This window comes from Podarcis bocagei, assembly GCF_964188305.1.
Source record: "Podarcis bocagei genome assembly, chromosome: 6".
Classification (NCBI taxonomy): domain Eukaryota; kingdom Metazoa; phylum Chordata; class Lepidosauria; order Squamata; family Lacertidae; genus Podarcis; species Podarcis bocagei.
The window spans coordinates 100,753,455-100,778,181 of NC_138130.1; the positions used below are offsets into that span (position 1 = coordinate 100,753,455).

General features: G+C 48.0%; 1 long non-coding RNA gene across 2 annotated transcripts in view; it reads left to right on the forward strand.

Moving 5' to 3' along the window:
- The window catches only part of LOC308588845, a 265,934-nt gene that overhangs the window by 223,009 nt on the left and 18,198 nt on the right, over nt 1-24,727 (forward strand). The window lies entirely within an intron of this gene.

Consider the following 24,727-nt stretch of genomic DNA (forward strand, 5'->3'; position numbering starts at 1 on the left):
GTATTAAAAAGGAGCATGAGAAAGAAAAGAAAAGAAAATACAATAATACTAGTAATATGAATAAAACAGCACTTGTGAAGAATGAAGCATCACACACAATCTTTGAAAAAGACATTTGCGTTTGTATGTCATCTGAATTTTTGTACGTTTTTGTATTATTAATAAGAATGGATATATTTTAATAATAATAATAATAATAATAATAATAATAATAATAATAATAATAATAATAATTTCTACCTGTTTATTAATGGAATTGAACCCGGAAACTCATCCATGCAAAGCTTGATTGAGCTGCAGTCTCTTCACTTCTGGGCTTCAAGCTGTTTGATCTTGAACGGACCTGAAGAGTGTTAAGCTGCAAGTTCTCTCACGCATTTGCCAATTGCATTTTCATAATTTGCTGTGCCAGTTTAATTATGAAACATCAAAAATTAAGCCGAGAGGTCACAAGCCTCCGGGAACCAAAGTGAGGAATTTGCTGGTGTCGCGTGTGACTCAACCATCACTCCAAGTCCCCACGGCTAAAGGAAGGCGCCCTCAACAGAACGCACTCCAGATATTTTTGGACTACAACTCCCATCAAGCAGAGCTGGGAGTTGCGAAGAAAGGTTGCAATGCAGTGTTGGGGACTTCTGTAGTCTAGACTACAGAAAAGGCAAGGAAGAGGGGACATGATAAAAGGAATGGGCATGTTGTTGTTGTTTAGTCATTTAGTCATGTCCGACTCTTCGTGACCCCCTGGACCAGAGCACGCCAGGCACTCCTGTCTTCCACTGCCTCCCGCAGTTTGGTCAAACTCATGCTGGTAGCTTCGAGAACACTGTCCAACCATCCCGTCCTCTGTCATCCCTTTGTCAATGTTGTGACATGCATCACTTGGGAAGACAGGCAAACTAATACCAGTGTACTGGAAGAAGCAAAGATCACCAGTGTTGAAGCAATAATTCTTCGACACCAACTTCATTGGACTGGTCATGTTGTGAGGATGCCTGATGATCGTCTTCCAAAGCAACTACTCTATTCTGAACTTAGAAATGGAAAGCGTAACACTGGTGGTCAACAAAAGAGGTTCAAAGACTCTCTCGAGGCAAATCTAAAAAAATGTAGTATAAACACCAACAATTGGGAAACACTGGCCTGAGAGCGCTCCAGTTGGAGAACAGCCTTTACACCAAAGGTGTCATGGGCTTTGAAGACACTCGGACTCAGGATGAAAGGGAGAAATGTGCTAAGAGGAAGGCACGCTTGGCAAACCTTCACCGTGATCAACTCCCGCCTGGAAACCAATGTCCTCACTGTGGAAGGACGTATGGATCCAGAATTGGCCTCCACAGTCACTTGCGGACTCACTGTTAAGACCATGTTCATGGAAGACAATCTTACTCGGCTACAAGGGATCGCCAAGGAAGAAGAACACTGAAATACCACTACCCTCCACAAAATGCCGTGGTTGCCTTGGCCATCTGTCCTGGATGCTTTAGTTGAGATTCATCTGTATTGCAGGGGGTTGGACTATATGACCCTGGGACCCGCCTTCCAACTCTACAATTCTAGAATTCTGTAGTAGTAGTAGTAGCAATAATAATAATAATAATAATAATAATAATAATAATAATAATAATAAATAATAATAATAATAATTTATTGTTTATACCCCGCCTATGTGGCTGTGCTTCCCCAGCCACTCTGGGCAGCTTCCAACAAAATATTAAAATATGTGAAAGATTTCAATTCCCTTTTCCTTTGTCCGATCTAGACCCCTTTACCAAGCATTTTAAAAAGCAAGCTTGCCTCGGCTTCGATGGCACGAACCTGTCAAATTCATCAGCAATGGCCCTTGCCGGTTCTCTCCTGGCTGTCAGGAGGCGGGCAGCGGACCTGTCAAGCGATGGCCTTTGTGTCACTGGGATGCTTGCTCAGAACTGACACCCTTTTCCAGGGCGTCCAAAGCCAGCCATGTGGAATGAAGCGGCAGTCCTGCCCAGGGCAGCTTTCCTGGTCTCAGCGCCGGATTTGGGAAAGTGTGGGCAGTTTCCGCCCAGGGCGGCAATGCAAGGGAGCACAAAATTGAGAAGATCAATTCGGGGGTGCTGAATTTGGGGCTCTCCAGAGCACACAAGATGACCAAAGTCTGCCCTGGGTGCGTTGGCTGGTAGCTGGTGGGAGTTGGGAGTCTGAAGGCTGACTGGTGGTTGGAGGAGAGAGCGGTGGGGAGGGCAGAGGAAGAGAGAGCGTGCCCCATAGTGGCTCCTGTCAGGGGCTGCAGAATCAGCTCAGCTTGTTGGCTCCCTCTACCTGAGATGTTGCAAAAGGTGCGTGATGAGTTTCACTCCTGGCAAGATGTGCATGTGCTCTTAATAATAATAATAATATATAAGCATAAAATACGGTATAAAACGTGAATAACAATAAAATGAAAAATCAATTTTGGGGGGAAATCCATCCAATAAACATTAGATGATCCCCAGGGCTAGCTGGCTAAATTAGTCCTACTTGGGCCAGCGAGGAGACCAGGCGAGAATTAGCTGTGGGATCCCAGAGCAGGTAATCTTCATAAAAAGGGGAGGAGGAGAAGGAAGGGGAATAAAAGATCAGGCTAAATTCAAATTGAAAGCCAGGCAGAATAGCTCTGTCTTACAGGCCCTGCGGAAGGAGATTAAATCCTGCAGGGCCCTGGTCTCATGGGACAGAGCATTCCACCAGGTCGGAGCCATCACTGAGAAGGCCCTGGCCCTGGTGGAGGATAGTCTGACTTCCTTAGGGCCCGGGACCTCTAAACTATGGTTATTCATGGACCTTAAGGTCCTTTATGGGGCAGACCAGGAGAGGTGGTCCCGTAGATACGAGGGCCCTAAGCCACCTCTTCTTAATGGAGGAGAGATGCCCCTGAAAGCCAGTTGAATACATCTCTGAAATACCCAATGCAATTCTGGGCTGCATCAATAGGAGTATAGCATCTAGATCAAGGGAAGTAATAGTGCCACTGTATTCTGCTCTGGTCAGACCTCACCTGGAGTACTGTGTCCAGTTCTGGGCACCACAGTTCAAGAAGGACACTGACAAACTGGAACGTGTCCAGAGGAGGGCAACCAAAATGGTCAAAGGCCTGGAAACGATGCCTTATGAGGAACGGCTAAGGGAGCTGGGCATGTTTAGCCTGGAGAAGAGGAGGTTAAGGGGTGATATGATAGCCATGTTCAAATATATAAAAGGATGTCACATAGAGAGGGAGAAAGGTTGTTTTCTGCTGCTCCAGAGAAGCGGACACGGAGCAATGGATCCAAACTACAAGAAAGAAGATTCCACCTAAACATGAGGAAGAACTTCCTGACAGGAAGAGCTGTTCGACAGTGGAATTTGCTGCCAAGGAGTGTGGTGGAGTCTCCTCCTTTGGGGGTCTTTAAGCAGAGGCTTGACAACCATATGTCAGGAGTGCTCTGATGGTGTTTCCTGCTTGGCAGGGGGTTGGACTCGATGGCCCTTGTGGTCTCTTCCAACTCTACGATTCTATTATTCTACCCATCAGGGCAATCCCTTTATTCGGCCAAGGAAAATGTCACCAAAGAGTGCGGAAGCCAGTGGACTCTGGTGCATTAGGATAAATGGGGTGTTGCCCCTGAAACCTCAGCTGGCCGCTGCCTCCCTGCTTCATTGCTTGCAACCAGTCCAAAGGGCCGCACTGGCCCCCAATTTCCTCCTCCTCCTCTGCCCCATTGCAGAACTCAGCTGGAACAAGCCCTGGTTTCAGTGGCGTGGCGTGGGTTGTCAGCACCCGGGGCAAGGCAAGTAATTTGCGCCCCCTAACCCGTGGATTTGTGTCCCCTAACCCGTGGATTTGCGCCCCCTAACCCGTGGATTTGCGCCCCCTAACCCTAACCCCCAGATGTTGCGCCCGGTGCGGCCAGGCCCCCCTGCACCCCCCACGCTACGCCACTGCCTGGTTTAACCTCCGAGCAAACTTGGTGCAAGGATGCTCGATAAATAGGTCGGCGGGAGCAGGCCTTCGGGAGCATCACTGCAGAGGCTGTCACAAAGAACATCCAGCATGCGTGTCTGGCAGATAAAACACGTGGATCAAAGACATCATCGTGTAATTGCGGTTCGGAGTCAACTAAAAAAAGGGGGGGGGCAAAAACCATCCAGGGATTTAAACTCTGCTTCATCAGGTAAACAGAAAACACGCGGGGAATGTCTATCCTTTCTGCGCTCTCTGAAAAACCATTTTTAATTCCTGCTTACATAAAACCAATCCTGCTGTTTCCGCAGCCTCTCTCCCACCTCTCTGAATTCCCCATTCTCTCTTTCTCTTTTTACAGCCACCGACTGAATGTCAGCAGAAAATAATTCCTTTAATGAGTGTGCAGAGATACATCAGCTGACTGGGGCTTACCTCGGCAAAGTCTGGCAGGTCACAGGGGGTCAAATTCTGCAGCAGGCGGGTGTTTAATCCCAGCCTTTTATAGGACACGAGACTCGGCAGCCCAAGTGTGTGTGCATCCCAAGGGGAAAGGTCTCTTCTTTCCAGGAAAGGACTTCTGCAATGAATAAGGGACAAAGATGGTCTGGGGTCTCCAGATGAGTTTGGCAGCAGGGATTAAAGGGCGTATAGGGAATTCGGGTTTACACATTTCAAGTAGTAGTAGTAGTAATAATAATAATAATAATGATGATGATAATAATAATAATAATTTATTATTTATACCCTGCCCATCTAGGGACGTGGGTGGTGCTGTGGGTTAAACCACAGAGCCTAGGATTTGCCGATCAGAAGGTCGGCGGTTCGAATCCCCGCGACGGGGTGAGCTCCTGTTGCTCGGTCCCTGCTCCTGCCAACCTAGCAGTTTGAAAGCACGTCAAAGTGCAAGTAGATAAATAGGTACCACTCCGGCGGGAAGGTAAATGGCATTTCCGTGCGCTGCTCTGGTTCGCCAGAAGTGGCTGAGTCCTGCTGGCCACATGACCCAGAAGCTGTACGCCGGCTCCCTCAGCCAATAAAGCAAGATGAGCGCCGCAACCCCAGAGTTGTCCACGACTAGACCTAATGGTCAGGGGTCCCTTTACCTTTACCTTTAGGAGAAGGCACTGAAGTGTGGGGCTTGAATGAATGGCCAAGAGGAAGATGTGCAGATGTCCCAAAAGCAAATCTGGATGAGTGGAGAATAAAAGTCTGTTGTCCTTTAACATGTACCCCTGAGCTGATTAGAAGGAACAATCAGTATATAGACGAACGCAGTGCTTCCCAAACTTTTTTGGGGGGCCCTCTTGGTTCCGTAAACCCAGCACCCCCTAGTCTATAAAAAGAATCGTTCAGACTAGCGGTTTGCACAACCCACCAGCTCTGGACACTGTTTGTGTGAGTGTGTGAGTGTGGCTCCAGGCCCACAAGGCAGACAGCTAATTTGACTCATCTGCTTATCTGTGTGTAATTGCCCGCCTTGTTCAGCGTGTACTTAATTAGAAAGCTGGTTTGCTGTTCTAGGGTGGAAGCTGGGGCACCCGCAACTGTAAAAAATCGAACGCCCTGAACAGTTATGTAAGCTCAGAGAGAGAGAGAGAGGGAGAGAGAGAGAGGGGGAGAGAGAGAGGGAGAGAGAGCGCAAGCCTGGATTAGACTCTATGTGGAAAATTCAGCTCTTCCCAGCAGGTAGACACGCTGCAAAACAAAATAAAATAACCACCCCTGACTGGCGAGGGGCAGGCAAATCTTAAAGAGTTTCAGCAAGGAGGTAGATTAGCTGCCGTTGTTCCTCTCTGTATCTTTTGAAGTCTGAAACCTTAGCAGCTCTCCTGGTTTTTGCTCCGCTTCCACAAAGATCTGATTTTGAGGATCCCACAAAGGCTCTGTTTCAGAACCTGGGAAAAACTTAAAAAAGGGGATAAAAATAGGTGCGTAATTGTCAGTGCAAAAAAAGCAAAGCAGATGCGTCCCAAAATTGCCTGATTATGCCCTAAATAGAAGAGTATATCCCTGCCTTAATTCAGGTTCCTTCGTGGCCAGCTTTTTCCTCTGGCTACGTTGTTGCCATATGTCCTCTTTTTCCAGGGCATAATAAGGCAATTTTAATGGGTAGGTAAAATATAAAATAATAAGGCTCTTTTTAATGGGTAGGTAAAATGAGAGTCGTCATAGCGAGCCATAGTTAAAAGCAGAAGTCGGCAAATGTGTCCTCTTTTTTGCTCTGCAAAATATGGCACTGCCAGGGCCGGATTTAGGTTTCATGAGGCCCTAAGATACTGAAGGTAATGGGGCCCTTTATATGTCCAGCTGTCCTTTGACAACAACAAATTGTTGCTGTTTTTTGTATTGAATATATGCTCTATGGTAATTTATGGACCTAATAGGTATCTCAAGCCATTTGCACATAACAGTCCCTGCAGAATGTAGGCACCCTATATATAGAAAGGAGCGAAACAGTGATATTTTAGGGAGCAGGCTAGCAGGCGGGGCCCATGACTTACATCATAGCAGCCTGTACAACACAAAACACTGTTGCTGTATGTAGGTTTTATTTTATTTGTTTTTTTATCTTATATTTTCGAAATGTACACCCAGTTTTTTCCTCTTTATATTTTTTGGGGGGCCCCAAGAGAGTGGGGCCCTGAGCTATAGCTTGTTTAGCTTACAGTGGTACCTCGGGTTACATACGCTTCAGGTTACAGACTCCGCTAACCCAGAAATAGTGCTTCAGGTTAAGAACTTTGCTTCAGGATGAGAACAGAAATCGTGCTCCGGCGGCGCAGCGGCAGCAGGAGGCCCCATTAGCTAAAGTGGTGCTTCAGGTTAAGAACAGTTTCAGGTTAAGTACAGACCTCTGGAACGAATTAAGTACTTAACCTGAGGTACCACTGTATAGCTTGTTTAGCTTATACGAAAATCCGGCACTGCTTGCGTTACCTTAAAACCAGCTCTGCCAAAGGTGGCAGCCTTCTGATGTTTTGGACCACAGTCGTGCCGGGTCTCCGTGTAGAGTAACTTTCGTTGAAGAGGATATGTCTGCACAAATGGACTGTGCCATAGGGAAGGAGAGGGGAAAGATAGAATCCCTTAATGTTCCATGCAACACATCGGGGAAAACAAAATACCTATCTTGCTTCCCAACAGCAGCGATGAAAAGCATTCGCAATATGCAGGCAATAACAGAGGAATTCTGCCACCCACAATCTGGGTCCCTGGTGCTTGAAGAATCTCCTGTTTCCTCTACGAAATGAGGCCCTGGCATTTGCCCCGAAGTCCTTAGCAAGCAGAACTGCTGACTTACGTTTCCTCATTTGTGGCCTCCCAAGATTAGCACATAACTGGCTCCTGGAAATCACCAAGGCTCTAGAATGCAACAGGAGATTTATGTTTCTGGCTCATTCAGGCAGATACAGCCCTGGTCCAAATTTTTTCCTCTCTCTCTTTCTCTTTCTCTTTCTCTCTCTGCTCACTTCCCTCTTCCGTCTCAGAACAGGTACTCTTGCAGACACGGTTCTTTTTTCTTTTCCTCTGCTTTTCAGTTTTATACATTTCACTCATTCATTTTACAATCATTTCAACATTTCAAAACTCAGCTTCCTTTCCCCTCCCCCCTTTGTGCGGTTGCTAAAGTTTATTTTTAATATCTTCCGCATATCCAAATTAACTAAATTTGCTCATTTATTCATCTACAGTCATACCTCTTGTTACATTCGGTTCAGGTTACGTCTTTTCAGGTTGCGTCCCGCAGCGACCCGGAAGCACCGGAAAGGGTTACTTCCGGGTTTTGCTGCTTGCGCATGCGCAGACGCTCAAAATGATGCCACGCGCATGCGCAGAAGCGGAGTCTGTAACCTGAAACATCTGTAACCCGAGGTACCACTGTATACGCTTATGAAACTGCAGGTTATTACAAGAATCCTGCCAATGTTCTTGTCTGTTTACATCTGCAAATATTCCTGCTGACACGATTTTAAGACTGTCTAACCTGTGACTGAGAGGCTATATTTTGGGTAAAATAAATAAATGAATCACAATTTAATTGGGGTCAAAGCGGAGATCCAAATGTTGATAACAGCCTCATTGTAAAAATAGACTATTTCCCAACCAACCTCTGATGGCCCATTGGGTAGAGAGGGCTGCCCTCTGTAAAGATGGACACCTGACCCCTTCTCTGCATTGCTATGAACATCTCTTTATGTTCCTGTTGTTGCTCCCCAGGTAGCTGGGCCCAGGAGAGGATGCCTGAATAAATTTTGGTTCCTGCAACCTATTTTGGGGGCGTGTGTGCATTCAGGGCCAGATTTAAGTTTGATGAGGCCCTTAGCTACTGAAGGTAATGTCCAGCTTCATGTGTCCAGCTGTCCTTTGTCAACAACAAATCGTTGCTGTTTTTTGTGTTGAATATATGCTAGATGGTTATTTATGGACCTAACAGGTAAGAAATGCAGGTAATAATTTTTTTTAATTTTAATTTTTTATCTGTTATATTTATTTTGTAGTACAGTACATTGATTATTGCTTTCATTTTATGGGTCAATGGTCTGGTTAGATAGTAAAATTCAGGTTAAATTGCTGTTTTAGGGGTTGTTTTTAAAAGTCTGGAACGGATTAATCTGTTTTGCATTACTTTCTGTGGGAAAGCGCACCTTGGTTTTGGAACGCTTTGGTTTTGGAACGGACATCCGGAACGGATTAAGTTTGAGAACTTAATTCGTTCCAGAGGTCCGTTCTTAACCTGAAACTGTTCTTAACCTGAAGCATCACTTTAGCTAATGGGGCCACACGCACGATTTCAGTTCTCATCCTGAAGCAAAGTTCTTAACCCGAGGTAATATTTCTGGGTTAGCGGAGTCTGTAACCTGAAGCGTATGTAACCTGAGGTACCACTGTATATAGAAATGAGCAAACCAGTGATATTTTAAGGAGCAGGCTAGCAGGCGGGGCCCATGACTTACATCATAGGAGCCTACACAACACAAAACACTGTTCCTGCATGTAGGTTTTACCGTATTTTTCGCCCTATAGGACGCACTTTTTCCCCTCCAAAAATGAAGGGGAAATCTGGGTGCGTCCTATGGGGCGAATGCAGGCTTTTGCTGAAGCTTGGAGAGCGAGAGGGGTCTGTGCGCACCGACCCCTCTTGCTCTCCAGGCTTCAGGAAGACATCCGCAGCCTAGGCAGCCCTGCGGGAGGTCCCGCAGGGCTGTCTAGGCTGCGATTAGCAGCCTGCCGCCCGGCGCGAGGGGCACCCTGAAGCAGAGCGCCCCTCGCGCCGGGCAGACATCCGCAGCGTGGGGAGCCCTGCAGGAGTTCCCCGCAGGGCTCCCCACGGTGCGGATAGCAGCCTGCCACCCGCAGAGCACCTCACGCGCCAGGCAGACATCAGCCAGCCCCACAAGCTTGGGGGACAGCAGGGAGGCGCAGCGCTGCCATCCCGCTGTTCCTCAACCTGTTTCGGTTTCCCCGGCCTGGTTTTGGGGGGGGGGAAATAAAGGGAAATTTATTTTCCTTTATTTCCCCCAAAAAAACCTAGGTGCGTCCTATGGGACAGAGCGTCCTATGGGACGAAAAATACGGTATTTTATTTGTTTTTTATCTTATATTTTGGAAATGTACATCCAGTTTTTTTACCTTTAAATTTTTGTGGGGGCCCCCCAAGAGAGTGGGGCCTTAAGCTATAACTTGTTTAGCTTCTAAATAAATCCAGCACTGGTTCCTGCAACCGATTTTGGGGGCATGCGTGCATTGCATTTCTAACTGCTACCCTTGCAGGAAATGTGTTTGGAGCATCCTTCGCTTGCAGGAAAGTGTTTTAGGAACGGTGACGTTTCGCCACCTGCTGGCAGACACACATCTCTGCCTTGGAAGCAATTTAACACTCGTTTTTTGTTTTTGTTTTTGTTTTAAAAAAAGGGAAGTCTCCTATTAGGTCAGCTTTATTAATAGAATGACTGGATGCAGGATTATTTTGCACTCTGAGCACTTTTCCCCCTCCAGAAATACTCTCCGTGATGACATGGTACTATTCTGCACGGGCAGAAGGAATGGAAGAGTAATGGCTCAGTGGAAAAAGCATATGTTTGCAGTTCAAAGGCAGTGCTGGATTTACATATAAGCTAAACAAGCTATAGCATAGGGCCCTACTCTTTTGGGGGGCCCCCAAAAAATTAAAAGGGGAAAAAACTGGATGCACATTTCCAAAATATAAATAAATTATTATTATTATTATTATTATTATTATTATTATTATTATTATTATTATGGTTTTGCAGGAGCAAAAAGGACTGAAAGTGGGATACTGTATAAATGCCTTGATACCATCATGAACACAAATCATCATGGATGCAGAATAAGGACGTTTGCAGAATTCCATAGGCAATATTTAGTTTTTTAAGTGGATTTGGACCAGGCAGCCAGAGGGTGCCATAAAACTGTCTTCTGCAGCGTAGGTCACCTAGCCACCCTCTCTTACTCGTCTTTTGTTAATAATAATAATAATAATAATAATAATAATAATAATAATAATAATAATAATAATAATTTTATACAGTTCTATGATTCTGTGATTCTATGACTCCCAATTGCTAATCCCTGAAAAAGTGCTGGCATTTCCCCCCTGTACTGAGCCTGCTCGGTGTGGCGAACCTGGAAGAATGGTCTTGCTAACTGAAGACAGAGGGACAAATTAGAGCAGCCATTTGTCAGACTCACTGTCTAGGTGTACAGTGGTGCCCCGCAAGACGAATGCCTCGCAAGACGGAAAACTCGCTAGACGAAAGAGTTTTCTGTTTTGGAGGTGCTTCGCAAAACGAATTTCTTATGGGCTTGCTTCGCAAGACGACAATGTCTTGCGAGTTCCTGCTGGTTTTTTTCCCTCCCCCCCCCTTTTTCTAAGCCGCTAAGCCGCTTATCAGCTGATCCGATCAGCAGGTAAGCCGCTAAAAGCCTCTAATAGTGCTAATCCGCTAATCCGTCAATGGGCTTGCTTCGCAAGACGAAAAAACCGCTAGACGAAGACTCTCAGAACGGATTCTTTTCGTCTTGCGAGGCACCACTGTACATCCCAAATCAGCGCTAATGTCTCCTTATCTTGCCTTCCTGCCTCTTCTGCTTCCACAAAGCAAGATGTATTTATCTGGGCTAAATCTTGTCTCGACTTGCATGTTCCACATTGCCTTGCAGGCCATTGGGTAAGTGGGCTACTGTAAAGCGGTCTTCCCCAGCCAGATGTTTTGGACTACAAAGCCCATCAGCCACAGCCAGCTCTGCGCTACGGTGGTCTGGCTATTCGTGCCCAGGGATAGATGGGGGACCCGTCCACTGAAATAGCAAAGTGCCTCACCTCAGGCCCTGAGGAGAAAAGCGTAACTGAACCAAACTTGAGACCCGGCCAAACTGTTAGAACGTTTCCAATGGCAATTTAAAGCTGCAACGCTTTTCGTTTTGCTGACCCAGGGAGGGCTGGGAAACTCTACCTCCGTTTGACAGCAGAGTGTGAAATGCTTCACCGAGCTGAGTCACACAGAGCCGAGTGTCTCCAGGCAAGATGTTTCCTTCTAAAGGCAGCTTGATCCTTCGTGTTCAGGCACGGCGAAGAGGAGGAGACCCCGTTAGAAGCATTTCAGGAAGGTGACGAAAGGCTGCCCTCAACGAAGGCTTTTTGGAAAAACCATTTGATGGCTTAGAAACCGCAAGTGGGGCTGAATCACAGAGAAGGGAGCGTCACCCCGTCTAAAAATGGTGCAGCCTGCAAACTGTGATTCAGAAAGTGCACATGAGGTTGAATCCTGACAAGACAGAAGTGCTGTTCTTGGGTGACAGGGGGCGGGCTGGTGTGGAGGACTCCCTGGTCCTGAATGGGGTAACTGTGCCCCCAAAGGACCAGGTGCGCAGCCTGGGAGTCATTTTGGACTCACAGCTGTCCATGGAGGCGCAGGTTAATTCTGTGATCAGGGCAGCTGTCTACCAGCTCCATCTGGTACGCAGCATGAGACCCTTCTTGCCCACAAACTGTCTCGCCAGAGTGGTGCATGCTCTGGTTATCTCCCACTTGGACTACTGCAATGCGCTCTACATGGGGCTACCTTTGAAGGTGACTCGGAAACTACAACTAATCCAGAATGCGGCAGCTAGACCGGTGACTGGGAGCAGCCACCGAGACCACATAACACTGGTCTTGAAAGACCTGCATTGGCTCCCAGTACATTTCTGGGCAGAATTCAAAGTGTTGGTGCTGACCTTTAAAGCCCTAAACAACCTTTATACCCGAAGGAGCATCTCCACCCCCATCGTTCTGCCCGGACACTGAGGTCCAGCTCCAAGGGCCTTCTGGCGGTTCCCTCACTGGGAGAAGTGAGGTTACAGGGAAGTAGGAAGAGGGCCTTCTCGGCAATGGAGTCCTTCCTGTTGAACGTCCTCCCTTCAGATGTGAAGGAAATAAGCAGCTATCTTCTCTTTAAAAGACATCTGAAGGCAGGGAAGTTTTTTGTGTGTGACATTTTAATGTATCTTTAATCTTTGTTGGAAGCTGCCCAGAGTGGCGGGGTACAAATAAATTATTATTATTATTATTATTATTATTATTATTATTATTATTATTACATGACAGCAGCCGGTTGGATTGGGCCAGTGGCCCATCTAGGCGCAAAACTGTGTTTGGAATCAATCGGACAAGGCTGGGTTTTTTGGCATTAACTTGTGACCAGGGACGGAGGAAGCGGGATGCAGTGGGGACGGATCGCTCCGGGTGTCTTCGCTGAGAGGGCTGAATTTGTCGAATCCTCTTTAAAACCACCCAGGTTGGCGGCCGTCATGACCTCCAGCATTGGGATTGAGCTCCACAGATAAACTGTGCACAGTCTTGAAGCAGCCCTTTCTTTTCTCTGCCCCGAATCTTCCAATAATAATAATAATAATTTATTATTTATACCCCGCCCATCTGGCTGGGCCTCCCCACTCACTCAGCTTCAACTGTTGTGACAGAGGAAGGAAAACGTTCCTCTATCCAATTTCTCCAAGTCATGAGTAATTTTCATAAACTTCTGTTATATCAACTCTTATTTGCCATTTCTTTAAATTTAAAAGTTCCAAATGCTGCAAACGTTCTTCATAGAGGAGCCTTGATAATTCTGGCTGCTCTTTTCTGAACCTTTTCCCGGGGGGGGGGTGGAGTGTAGCTGAATTTTAACCCCAGAATGAACACAGTGTTCTGCCTGACTCTTAAATGCAGCTTTGAGAAGAGCCATTCCCCAAACTCACAGCGTTCCCAGCTTGGAAGCACGAATCCTAAGAAGGGAGGGAAGAGGGAGGGGAGTTGTGGAGGAGATCCTCTCACAGCTGCTGGCCAGGACTCCCGACATCTGCATTTCTCTTAGCAGACATCGCTTGGCAATATTTTTCCAGAGTTGCATCATGCCGACTCCCAGAATTTTCTAGACAATCATCTCTCTGCCTCTGTGGGGGCTTGAAGTCTAAATTGTATATCTATACAATGCAGGAGGCATTACATCAATGTGCAAAGGAAACAGGCAATTTTCTCAACAGGGAGAATTTGTGTTGGGCTAAATTAAACACTGTGTGCAGTTCCTGCTAGCCATCCCTGTGATTTCTTTTTCACCCAGAAAAAGATCAATGCCATCCAAAGAATGCTGGCAAAATGCTGAGGACTGGCCTCTGGAAGATAGCTCTGGATTTACATAATTTTGGCCGACCAGTTCCTCAATTCTGGCCCAGCTGTCAACACTTAGTCTGACTTTTTTCTCCTGGAAGTTCTGCCTGAAAGAGGCTTCGTGCTCCTCAACACTGGATTAAAACTCGCACCAACATTCTTAACAACTAGGTAAAGGTAAAGGGACCCCTGACCGTTAAGTCCAGTCGTGGCCGACTCTGGGGTTGCGGCGCTCATCTCGCTTTACTGGCCGAGGGAGCCGGCGTACAGCTTCCGGGTCATGTGGCCCATGACTAAGCCGCTTCTGGCGAACCAGAGCAGCGCACGGAAACGCCGTTTTCCTTCCCACTGAAGCGGTACCTATTTATCTACTTGCACTGGTGTGCTTTCGAACTGCTAGGTTGGCAGGAGCAGGCACCGAGCAACGGGAGCTCACCCTGTCGCGGGGATTCGAAGCACCGACCTTCTGATCGGCAAGCCCTAGGCTCTGTGCTGTTTAACCCACAGCACCACCCGCATCCTAACAACTAGGTAGATTTGTCTAAACAATAATGCTTTCAGCAGGTGCCGAAAAGAGTACGACAAAGGCCTGACATCAATAGGCAGGGAGTTCCAAAGTTGCCACACTAAAAGATTGAGCTGTTACAAATGCAGATCAGGTGTTGTGCGAACCTGTAAAAGTGCCAGTTCCTCCGACCCAAGGGATTATGGGAATTGTAGTTCAACATCTGGAGGGTCAGCTAAAGCAAGCATCCGCTTTCTGCAGAATGTGGGTGGTGAGAATTGGGAACCCTTCCTGTTCTCACGGGCCGGGTGCCAAGATGCAGAGATCGCAATGAGCATGCGGGAAGAAACTGAGCTCAGCTGGGTGACAGGCAGAGGAGTCCACGGTTTGATGTTCAAGCCCACAATTTGGATGCACACGTGTCGCTTGGTTCAGTCCCTAGATCAGCCTTCCCCAGCCCCGTTTTGAAAGGCAGCACCCTTCAGTCTCAGACAGCATGGCTGTTGGTCAGGGATGAGGACAGGTGTAAAGGTGAGGTAAAGGTAAAGGACCCCTGGACGGTTAAGTCCAGCCAAAGGCGACTATGGGGTTGCGGCGTTCATCTCACTGTCAGTCCAAGGGAGCCGGCATTTGTCCACAGACAGCTTTCCGGGTCCTGCAGCCAGCAGGACTAAACCACTTCTGGCACAACAGGACACTGTGATAGAAACCAGAATGCACAGAAACGCTGTTTACTTTCCCACCTATTGAGTCAAAACAACAGAGAGCTTTGCAGTATCCTAGGTAAAGGTAAAGGGACCCCTGACCATTAGGTCCAGTCGTGGCCGCCTCTGGGGTTGCGGCGCTCATCTCGCTTTATTGGCCAAGGGAGCCGGCGTACAGCTTCCAGGTCATGTGGCCAGGATGACTAAGCAGCTTCTGGCGAACCAGAGCAGCGCACGGAAACACCTCATCGTGTGGATTCAAACCGCCGACCTTTTGATCGGCAAGCCCAAGAGGCTCAATGGTATTTCTGAAGTCACTTCAGCAGCAGATGAAAACAGGGCTGCCTTCAGATGCCTTCTAAAAGTCAGATGGTTGTTTATTTCCTTGACATCTGGTGGGAGGGTGTTCCACAGGGCACGTGCCACCACTGAGAAGGCCCTCTGCCTAGTTCCCTGTAACTTGGCTTCTCGCAGGGAGGGAACTGCCAGAAGGCCCTCGGAGCTGGACCTCAGTGTCCGGGCTGAACGATGGAGGCGGAGACGCTCCTTCAGGTATACTGGACCGAGGCCATTTAGGGCTTTAAAGTTTCTGTCGTTTGGAGGAAGCAATAGTAAGGACCAAACAGCAACCAAGGATAATGGAGGCCACCAAGAAGCTCTTGATGTCCAAAGAAGGCACATCTGGACCCAAGGAAGCCCTTTTATACCCCTTCCGGCCAGGGACATCCAATGGTAAGCCTCAGTGGGTGGAGTCAGTTCAGGACCGGAAGCTTCTTCCCTGAGAAAGTCCCGCCCCTGCAGTCCCGCATTTCACCACATGGGGCAGCTGCACACTGAACCCTGAAGCTTTTACACCCTTGGAGTTACCGTATTTTTCGCCCTATAGGACGCACCGTCCCATAAGGCGCACCTAGTTTTTTTGGGGGGGGGGAAATAAAGGAAAAAAATTATTTCCCCCCCAGGCGCGGGCTGGGGCGGGGGAGGCCCGAGCTTCCCCCGACCCCAGCCCCCAAACAGGCAGCTCTCTGCAAGCCGTGGGAGCCCAGCGCTGGCTCCCGCTGCTTGCGGAGAGGTCCGCGAAGCCTGGAGAGCGAGAGGGGTCGGTGCGCACCGACCCCTCTCACTCTCCAGGCTTCAGCGAAAGCCTGCATTCGCCCCATAGGATGCACACACATTTCCCCTTCATTTTTGGAGGGGAAAAAGTGCGTCCTATAGGGCGAAAAATACGGTAAATTATGCATCACCCTTTGCAATTGGATTGGGGGAATTTGCCTAGCCGGCATTACCCAAGCTGGAGTCTTCTGCACAGAATAACAGCATTCTGTTTTCATTTGGGAGTGCAGGAGGAATTTCCCTTGGGGCGCATTGGCAAGAGACAAGAATTGCCTTCTGCGCCACCGGACAGTGAGAAGCAAGCAGGTACTAGTCAGTTACAGAGGCTCTATTGCATGGGTAGCCAAACTAAGGCCCAGGGGCCAGATCCGGCCCAATCGCCTTCTAAACCCGGCCCAAACCTGATCTGGGAATCAGTGTGTTTTCACATGAGTAGAATGTGTCCTTTTCTTTAAAATGCATCTCTGGGTTATTTGTGGGGCATAGGAATTCGTTCATTATGTGAGGGACAGTAGACCGGACTCCTGCTGAAAATGTTTTCTGATTGAGTCAAAAGACAGAGAGCTTTGCAATACACTAGGTAAAGGTAAAGGGACCCCTGACCATTAGGTCCAGTCGTGGCCGACTCTGGGGTTGCGGCGCTCATCTCGCTATATTGGCCGAGGCAGCCGGCGTACAGCTTCCAGGTCATGTGGCCAGCATGACTAAGCCGCTTCTGGCGAACCAGAGCAGCGCACGGAAGTGCCATTTACCTTCCCACCAGAGCGGTACCTATTTATCTACGTGCACTGGTGTGCTTTCGAACTGCTAGGTTGGCAGGAGCAGGGACCGAGCAACAGGAGCTCACTCCGTCGCGGGGATTCGAACTGCCGACCTTCTGATCGGCAAGTCCTAGGCTCAGTGGTTTAGACCACAGCACCACCCGCGTCCCTAAAGACGATCAAATTCATGGTGGCATAAGCTTTTTGTAGACTGTGGTCCCTTTCACCAGATGCATGAAGTATCTTTCATCGCAGGCAGCGGTACCATCAAGGGAAAGACAAATTCAAAAAGTACAGATAGCAGCAATTAAAGTTTGACTGTATGCAAGGTAAAAACAGCACAGCGGCAGGCACAGGAGATAAAATAATCGGGCTGGCCACCCCAGAACTAGCACAACCACATCCTAGAATTTCTGGAGCTTTTGTTCCTGATCCAGAAGCAGAACAGGGCAATGACAAAGAGGACAGTGGCAAAAATTAAGAACAAGCGCTGCAGATGATCCAGGGAGCTGTTTCGTTGCAAGATGGAGCTGTGCGTGCAGCAGGGATTTGCTTATTTACGTCTATTGGCATGTGCTATAGGAGGAGATAGGTCCTTTGGCAGCTGAGGCCTGTCATTAGAGAAAGAGACTTCTCCTTCCATGCTTACACAAATGTACGTCGCCCCCCCCTTCCCTCAGCTCCAGTTCCCCCTTGACTTGTGGCAAACTGTCCAGCGTGGCAGTGGGTGGGGTGGAGGCTGGAAGATGCAGAGTTGCAAAGCCACACCCCTTCAGATTTCTCAGATTTCATGCGATTGCACCAGAAATTTGCAGAGCAAGGGTTTTTTTAAAGAGAGAGAGAGAGAGAGAGAGAGAGAGAGAGAGAGAGAGGAGGAGGAGGAGGAGGAGAAAGAGGAGGAGAAGCAGCAGCACTGGGGGTTGGGGGGGTAGCTGTAGTCGGTTGCGTCTAAATTCCTATTCTAGATTTATTAATTTGTTGTTGTTGTTGTTTAGTCGTTTACTCGTGTCCGACTCTTCGTGACCCCCTGGACCAGAGCACGCCAGGCACTCCTGTCTTCCACTGCCTCCCACAGTTTGGTCAAACTCATGCTGGTAGCTTCGAGAACACTGTCCCACCATCTCATCCTCTGTCATCCCCTTCTCCCTGTGCCCTCCATCTTTCCCAACATCAGGGTCTTTTCCAGGGAGTCTTCTCTTCTCATGAGGTGGCCAAAGGTATTGGAGCCTCAGCTTCAGGATCTGTCCTTCCAGTGAGCACTCAGGGCTGATTTCCTTCAGAATGGTTATTTTTGATCTTCTTGCAGTCCATGGGACTCTCAAGAGTCTCCTCCAGCACCACAATTCAAAAGCATCAATTCTTTGGCGATCGGCCTTCTTTATGGTCCAGCTTTCACTTCCATACATCACTACTGGGAAAACCATAGCTTTTACTATACGGACCTTTGTTGACAAAGTGATGTCTCTACTTTTTAAGATGCTGTCTAGGTTTGTCATTGCTTTTCTCCCAAGAAGCAGGCATCTTTTAATTTCGTGGCTGCTGTCACCGCCCGGAAATGTACTAGGGGCCAATTTAGGTCTTTCAGGACCGGTGTTATATGGTCTCGGCGGCTGCTCCCAGTCACCAGTCTAGCTGCCGCATTCTGGGTTAGTTGTAGTTTCCGGGCCACCTTCAAAGGTAGCCCCACGTAGAGCGCAATGCAGTAGTCCAAGTGGGAGTTAACCAGAGCATGTACCAGTCAGATGTTCCCCAGGGGAGAATGTGTTCCAGTTAAAGCAGGGCTTCTCAAAGGGTGTGGAGCATCACACTGGTGTGGCAGGAAGATTCAAGCACACTCAAAGAAACATTTAAGCATTAAAAGACTTAACCTCACGGTTTCCAGTCAATTTCTCTATCACTTCCTTTACTGAAAATCTATTGTTTTGGGACATGGGTTTGTTGTGCAAGACCTCCCAATCACCTATAATTGTGGCAGCCTGAATTTGCCGAAGACACTGACAGTCTGGGAAGGGACCTGCGTTATAAACTATTGTTTCATAGGGTTCGATTTCTTTTGTAAACTGCATTGCATTCGCTCTTCTTTCTGGTTGGGAACCAGTGCATGGATTCTTGAAGGCAATGAATTAAATTAATCTGCCCTCAGATGAACTGAGAGCAAAATCTCCATATATCTCCCTCATCTAGTCTCCAACCAGCCTTTGCTAATGGGTATTATGGCTGATGAGAGAGACAGGAATGTCTCCTCACCCCCCTCCTATTGCCCATCTTTTGTGTCCAGCTGTGAGCGAAATAGCTTGTTTCATCTGTTCCCCATAATAACCATTTATTACATTGGAGGCGGCACATGGAGCGCACAAAAATGCAGTCATCTGGAAGGAGAACAACAGAACTCCAGAAGGTAGACAGGATAGTAAGGTCATGAAGAGGAAGAGGACCGTCTTCCTGATTCCAAAAACCCCAAGCTGTTCATGCAGCAAAACAACAATAGCAACACTGGGATTTGTTGGGGTTTCCCTTTTCCGCAGGGGAGAGAACCTCATAGAGAAAAGTTCCTGCCTGGCGCATGAGTTCTGTATCCCTGGTTTGGCTTCTCCCGGGCGTACAGGTTTCCCAACGTAATGGAGTTTTCGGCACGGGGGAGCATTTGATCACATGACACCCGCTCCCAACCAGTCCCAGGAAGACTGTGCCACGTGTGTAATGGGAAGCTCGGAAGACAGACCAGCCAGGAAGTTGGACGAGAGCTTTATTCTCTCCCCAACAAGAACCGGAACAGGATTTAGCTGCGATGAGATCACGCTTTAGGTCCCTGCTCAGCTCTGCAAGAATTGAATCTAGGAAGTTTCTGGCCCTATACGAATGCAGTTAGGTTCATTAAGGTTACCATATTCTTTTCAATGAACACTTTAAATACATATAGTGGTGCCCCGCAAGACGAATGCCTCGCAAGACGGAAAACTCGCTAGACGAAAGAGTTTTCCGTTTTGGAGGTGCTTCGCAAAACGAATCTCCTATGGGCTTGCTTCGCAAGACAACAATGTCTTGCGAGTTCCTGCTGTTTTTTTTTCCTTTCCCCCCTTTTTCTAAGACGCTAAGCCGCTTATCAGCTGATCCGATCAGCAGATAAGCCGCTAAAAGCGCTAATAGCGCTAATCCGCTAATCCTTCAATGGGCTTGCTTCACAAGACGAAAAAACCACTAGACGAAGAGAATCACAGAACGGATTCTTTTCGTCTTGCGAGGCACCACTGTACATACATACTACAAGTTCAGGACATTGATGATGCAGTGATGGCGGTGGCAGAGGGGCGGCTGCGGCCTTGACCTTAACTGCCATGTTTCCCCTTTGAAGAGGGCCGAGAGCGGCGGCGGTGAGGCTCGGGCAGCTTGATGCCTCCCTTCCCATCGGAGCAGCCCCAATCCCATTCCTACTTGCATGCAAGCAGGAGGGGGCGGGGATCCCTCAGCTGGGAAGGGAGGCTTCCCCTTGCCTAACTGAGAGATCCTTGCCCCCTCCTGCTTGCACACAAGCTCTGATAGGCAGCATGAAGCCTCCCTTCACAGCTTAGTTGCTGGGGTCAGGGAAGGTGGAGGCAGCCCGGAAGCGGCATCTTCGAGCCCCTGCACCACCATCACATGGGGACTTCCGAGCAGCTCCTGAAGCCAGCCAGAGCCAACTGCTCCGGGCTGCTGAGACTGCCGCTGCTGCATTTCCCGGGGACATTAGATGAAATCCGGGGACATTCCGGGTATGGAATTTGCCCAGGGACTTATTCGCAAATACGGGGACTGTCCTCGGGAAACCGGGACGTCTGGTAACCCTACCATTGCCACCTTGGGACGCTTCCAGACACTTGCTCTCTTCAGGTTGGAGTCAATCCTGCGCCATTAAATTTGGGTGGTGCGATTGGAGGACTTGTGCAACAAACCCACTTTCCCCGAAAGATCAGACTCTTTGTGATAGGAAAAATGATGGGGGAGGGGTGCATGGGAGAAGGAGGGGCAACCATTGTTTTGAACCTCCTTGCGAACAAGTCAGGATGAATGTTCATTAAATAGCTGGCAGCATCTACGATACAATAATCTTTATTGTCATTGTCCCATACAGAACAACGAAACTGAAAAAATCTACATCAGACATTCAAAAACCAACAAGTCTGCTGTCCCAGCTATCCCAACCTTGTTAGTCCCTAAAAACTGATACCCCATAACTGAATACTCACATAGAGACTACCTTACACTGCGTTTAAAACCAAAACCACATTTGGATAGAAATTGTTTCTCAGGCGGCTAGTCCTAGTCTTTATGACCCTGTACCTTCTTCCAGAAGGCAGAAGCTGAAAGAGATCATTTCTGGGGTGCGCACTATCCTGCACTATCTCTGCCGCTTTCTTTCTCTAATCTCCTTGCGCACAAATCAAAATGGATTCACAGGGTCTTCTGGAAGGACCCTAAGTGACTCTTTCCTACTCAATGTGATTGGGGAGTGAAGTATAGGTGGGTTCCCACGAGGCAAGACACAGTGATAACAGCAAGAACATTCATTGAACTACATAACTGGAAAACGGGGGGCAAAGCAACTGCTTATATACTTTCCTGAAAGCCTGGGCCACTCCCACTCCCAACGTGATTGGCTGTCTAAACTTCCAAGCTGCGAATCACGACTCAAGAGTTCAAGCGCCAATGGCAGAGGCCCAAATCCTGAAATGTTCTGTGATTGGACATCGTGCATCGAATCAGAACACAGGAGCTCAGAATCCTTAGTCCTTAGACTCAAGCTCAATTCTTAGACTCAACTCAATCCTTAGACTCAAGCTCAGGCAAACACCGATCACTGAGTACATAACAGGGAGCCCCTTGTCAAGATAACTACCTGGGGGGCCATCATTCCATCTGAACAGGGTGTTTGTGTCTCCACACTCACAAGTCCACCTTGATAGTGTTATGATATAGAAGCAATGCGGCCGCGAGCTGCTAGCTTGAAAGCAAAACATAATGGGAATGTTGGGACTGTTCCGTGGGAAACAGAGGGACAGTCTATTCACAGTGCGAAGCACCAGAATTAGCTCAGAGTGTAATATGAGCTGTACAGGAAGTACAGGAGGAGTTTGTCTCTCGGCTGTTGGAGTTTGAAGAGAGCAGTCGTGTTTTCTGTAACGCTGCAAAGACAGAAATAAAGGCATGTAAATACATTTCTGTCTATCTCTTTCCCCTGCCTGGGGGGGGGGCAGGAAAGAGGGGGGGTGTTCTTCTCACGCTGAGAAGGATCACCTATCGCGACCTAGCCTGTATCCTGCCGGGGAATGCAGACAGGGAGGTCAACCGGAGATCAAGCCGGGTGCCTGGAGAGTGGCCAGTTTCTCCTGATAAAGGCTTGAATCCCAACAGATAGATCAAAGGTCTGCAGCTCAGTTGCGGAGAACATGTTTTGTGGGTGCAACAACAACAGCAGCTTCTGCAGCTGCCATTCAGTGCAGACAATACCAGCCTAGATGAGCCACAATCTGACATGGCCTTCAGGTTGCTTCCCGTGGCTTCTTCAGGAATGACATTTTCCCCCTAGCAAAAATCCTTTTTTCTTTCTTTTTCTTATGCCACCTGATGTTTCTTTCTGCCTAGGAACACTGAGGACATGTAAGGACACCTCTTTCTCTTTTTGAGCTATTTTTTGATAAGAGTAACTCCAAGCTCTGCTTGCAGAACCAGACATGGATGCTGTTAGTTTCTCCAGTGCTCCCCACACACACACACTTTGAAACCAGGGAAGAGAAATATCGATCTGAGCTTGAATCCACCTTTTCTCTGCAAAACACTCGCAGGCAATGGAGTCGAATTTTCTGAGACTGGTGCTTTTGTCTATGAAGCAGCCCCTGGGTAGAGGAAGCCAGGCATTGTATGCTATTCTGTAAACTGTGTGAAAGAGCTAGGCATTCCTACTGAGAATCCTTTTTCATGGTGCTTGCTACACTCAGTGATGTGGCTGAGATGCAATATCTGTTGTCTTGGTTTCAACAGGGCTAAATCGGAACAAACCACAGTCCACGGGAAACCCAATTGCCTTTTCGTTCCAATTCAGCGCTAAAAACCGGGTTTCCCCAGGGGAGAGCAGCAATAACCAACACATATATATTTAAAGCAGTACACAGTTAAGTAGGTAGATAGAATGAACTCACCAATAGAAGGGCAAAACGGAAGTGTGGTGGCGCAGCAATAAAACTGCTAGCGCCTTTTGCAAAGCTAAACAGGGCTTGGTACGGTTTGAAAATTGGGTGAGCTCCCTGCATTGCTGGGGGTTGAACTAGATTACTCTCTGGGTCTCTTCCAACTCTACAATTCTGTCGTGTGCATCCCCCTCCTCAAGATTTAATATTCTGTTTTTAAACTACAGTTTGCCACAGAGGCTAGGGCTTGCCGATCAGAAGGTGGCGGCTTGAATCCCCGTGACGGGGTGAGCTCCCGTTGCTTGGTCCCTGCTCCTGCCAACCTAGCAGTTCAAAAGCATGTCAAAGTACAAGTAGATAAATAGGTACCACTCCGGCGGGAAGGTAAACGGCGTTCCCGTGCGCTGCTCTGGTTCGCCAGAAGCGGCTTAGCCATGCTGGCCACATGACTCGGAAGCTGTATGCCGGCTCCCTCAGCCAATAAAGCGAGATGAGCGCCGCAACTGCAGAGTTGGCCACGACTGGACCTAATGGTCAGGGGTCCCTTTACCTTTTGCTTATTGTACAGGTCATGTGTTTTACGTTTATGTGTAATTCTTAGAAATAATTTAAGCTGATATGTTTCTATTTGGGTACCATCTATATTTGGTTGTCTTATGAATAAATCTAGACAAACCTAGACAGCATCTTAAAAAGCAGAGACATCACCTTGTCAACAAAGGTCCTTATAGTTAAAGCTATGGTTTTCCCAGTAGTGATGTATGGAAGTGAGAGCTGGACCATAAAGAAGGCTGATCGCCGAAGAATGGATGCTTTTGAATTATGGTGCTGGAGGAGACTCTTGAGAGTCCCATGGACTGCAAGAAGATCAAACCGGTCCATTCCGAAGGAAATCAGCGTTCCCGCCCCACCGCCCGGCTTCGGAGGAGGTCCGAGGACAGTGGAGAAGACGCGCTGCGCTTCCCTGCTGTCCCGGATATTTCCCTATGGGCTGTCGTCTTGCGTGCTCACTGGAAGGACAGATCCTGAAGCTGAGGCTCCATGGGGTCCATGGGGTCACGAAGAGTCGGACACGACTAAACGACTAAACAACAACAACAACATTTCCGGGCACAATTCAAGGGCTGGTGCTGACCTTTAAAGCCCCAAACAGTCTCAGCTCAGTATACCTGAAGGAGCATCTCCACCCCCATCGTTCAGCCCAGACAATGAGTTCCAGATCCAAGGGCCTTCTGGTGGTTCCCTCCCTGCGAGAATCAAAGTTACAGGGAACCAGGCAGAGGGCCTTCTCAGTGGTGGCGCCCGCCCTGTGGAACACCCTCCCATCAGATGTCAAAGAGATGAGTACAGTGGTACATCGGGTTAAGAACTTAATTTGTTCCGGAGGTCCGTTCTTAACCTGAAACTGTTCTTAACCTGAAGCACCACTTTAGCTAATGGGGCTCCAGCTGCCACTGGGCCGCCAGAGCACGATTTCTGTTCTCATCCTGAAGCAAAGTTCTTAACCCGAGGTACTATTTCTGGGTTAGTGGAGTCTGTAACCTGAAGTGTATGTAACCCGAGGTGCCACTGTAACCATGTAAGCTTTAGAAGACATCTGAAGGCACCCCTGTATCGGGAAGCTTTTAATGGTTGATGTTGTATTGTGCTTTTAATATTTTGTGGGGGAGCCACCCAGAGTGGCTGGGGCAACCAGTCAGGTGGGTGCCATTTTATTTATTTTTATTTTTATTATCATTATCATTATTCCACGTTGGGCAAAGAGATTCCTGCGTTGCAAGAAGTTGGACTTGGTGACCCAACTCTATAATCCTGTTTCTATAACTATAAAGACAGTTTAAAGCAGAACCAGCAC